Raw genomic sequence first — 3054 nt, 5'->3', positions numbered from 1 at the left:
CTTTTCATTTAATTTCTCTTCTTTTTCTTCTTATTTTTTCTTTTTTCCAATTTTACGATTCAATTTCTCTTCTTTCTTTCTTTTTTTTACTCCTACTCGAAAAAGTCCGAATTTCCAGCGTCTCAATTAAAACAAAGTTACGATCGCATGATTAAAGGGTCACGATTAGATGATAAAATACTTTTTAATGAAAAGAAACTGAAGCTTTTTGACTTTATCAGATCATAAACGATGGATCTAGCGTCAGTTCAATTAAAGGGCTTTTGCATGCCATACGTACATACGTATCGGGTCAATACGAATCAAGACTATATATATATGTGGGAGTTTGTACTTGTGTGTTTGCGTCCGTGTGTGTCAGAGAGAGAGAGAGAGAGAGAGGAGTCTCCTGAATCTCCTTTAAATCTTCCCTCCGTTAACGACGTTATCGATCGATGATTAATCCGTATGTGCGAACGGACGGATATACGTGCATACGTGTGAGTGAATGCTTGTATGCATGCATGCATGGATGCATGCATGCATGCGAAAGTGCACGCGTCGATGCGCGTCTCGTGATAGCGCGCATATGCTGTCGCTTTCATGGTTTGCGTGAGTTTATGAGGGTGGACGAACAAGACAAATGGTCGGGCCTGTGATGTTACAGTTTGAATCGAACTGGATTCTCTATCTGCGTCTATCTATACGTCTGTCTCGTTCTCTCTCTCTCTCTCTCTCTCTCTCTCTCCCTTTCGTCCCTTTTTCACTCATTCTCCCTTTCTCTCTCTCTCTCTCTCTCTCTCTCTATCTATCTATCTATCTTTGGTCCTTGTCCAGCAAACGCATACTCGTAAACCGACCTCGGAATTTGTGGTTGAATTGAAAATATTTGGTAAAATCGAAGATACCTAGGACGATGCTCGTTCGACCGTACGCCGTTAAATTCTTGGTTGTTCGCAATTTTATTTGTACGGACCGATCGTCGATTTTATCGTCCGGTCTCTTGCTGCTATCCTTCCCCTCCCCCTTTTTTTAGATTTGTTTTTTTCGTATTTTTTTTTTCTTTTTTTTTTTTTTTTCATTATTTTTCGTTCCTTTCTTCTTTTTTTTTTTCTTTTGTTTCCTTTTCCTCCGTTTTTTTATTCTCTTTCCCTTTTTGTAGGAGAATAAAGAATAATTTGATGGGTTATTTAAGCGGATACACGTTACGGACGAAAGGATGAAGATACGGATGAAATAGGATTGTTGGGCACTCAAATAAAAATGGATGTGTATATTCCTCTCTTTCGAAATGTTTTATTATAAATCGAAAGTTATATTGCAATTGTCGATATATGATAATTCAAAAGTTAGAGGGAGAGAAAGAGAGAGAGAGAAAAAGAGAGAGAGAGAGAGAGAGAGAGAGAGAGAGAGAGAGAGAGAGAGAGAGAGAGTCACCAAGTTTAACGCGATCGGACATTCGGTCTATTTGTTCGAAAAGTTATTATTACGTGTATACGTGTACATGTCTCTGCACGTTCGTACGAAAGTTAACAAATCTCATATTAGAAACTTTCTATTGTATCTTTCGATATTCGTGTTGGACTGTTAACTATCAATTTCTATGACGTTATACATACGTCAATGAACCTATCACGAGATTCGATGTTATATCGAATTTTCAAAATGCAATTAATTTCTTCGATTTTCTCGAGAAATATATGACAATTATCGTACGGCTAATTATCGATAACCAATACTACGTCGATACTTTCAAATATTTTTCCATCAATTTTTGCACCGTTTATTGGTATTACTTTGTACGGCAGAAGGCAATCGCAGTTTCGTCAGTTATATAGAAGAAAGAGAGAGAGAGAGAGAGAGAGAGAGAAGCTTTCGAAGTGTCGGGGGTAACACCCTTAGAGTCGAGATCTTCCCCTTTGGCACGAACTCGCCGTCGTACCTTCTCGTAACCGGGCTAACCGACGTAATTACGTCTTACTGTCGAGTTGGCATCGGAGTTGCTCGATTACGTTACTGCCGCTCGAATTTTCAATATGACCGAGAAAATTGATTTTCTTTTTCACATAAGGATTAGAAAAGGGGTGGTGACGGCAATATCGTCGGGCCGGGTGTACGGGCGATCTTCTGTGCTAAGGGAGATTTTTCTACCGGAATAAATTCGTGGTTAACGGTGCCATAGTGTGTATGTTGTTTACCCTATCCAACAAGAATGGAAAAGAAGAGGATAGAAAGAAGGCGTGAGAGAGAGAGAGAGAGAGAGAGAGAGAGAGGGCCTAAAAGAAGAAGAAGAAAAAGAAGAAGAAGAGGGATGCTGGTGTTCGCCCGACATTCTATTTACTGGAAAAGACGGCGATATTATGCAATCGATGAGAATGCTATGGCATTGGTGGTGTTCGCGTTTTCCTTCTCTCATACCACTTTTATCTTCTTTCTCTCTCTCTCTCTCTCTCTCTTCTTCCCTTCCTTTCTTTTATATATGCACTCATAAATGTTCTCTCTCTTTCTCTCTCTTTCTTGCGGGCGCTCACTCTTTCCTCTTTTCTATGTTCATGTCGTTGAGGATGGGCAGCAATGAGGAGAGAAACACGGTACGTGAATGTAGAGTTGGAGCACTTTGAAAGAACGAGAGAGAGGGAGAAAGGGAGATAGAGAATAAGGTACTTCGTTGCTCAGGCATAGTGAAGTTTTCGTGGTATCGAAAGCGCTGGAAATGCGCTATCTCTTCCAGCCTTCTCTCTTTTTCTCTTTTTCTCTCTCTCTCTCTCTCTCTCTCTCTCTCTCTCTCTCTCTCTCTTTCTCATAGTGAGTTATAGAAACAGTTTGCGGTATCGCTTGCGTCGTTTCGGGCCGGCGTTGCATAGACGTACCCTCCTTATATATCCTTGCAATATTGCACCGATATTGCTTTCTCCGTCTCTCTCTTTCTCTCTCTCTTTCCTTTTCTCTCTTTCTCCGCTTCTCTCACTCATTCTTCGTGCTGCATAACCCTCCCCTTCAATCTTTCCTTGCTATCAGACGTTACGAACGTATCTACGTGCAAAAGAGAAAGAAAGAGAGAGAGAGAGAGAGAGA

This window comes from Vespa crabro, chromosome 1 (genome assembly GCF_910589235.1).
Source record: "Vespa crabro chromosome 1, iyVesCrab1.2, whole genome shotgun sequence".
NCBI classification, from domain to species: domain Eukaryota; kingdom Metazoa; phylum Arthropoda; class Insecta; order Hymenoptera; family Vespidae; genus Vespa; species Vespa crabro.
The sequence above is the reverse complement of the archived record's forward strand: the minus strand, read 5'-3'. Positions refer to the sequence as shown.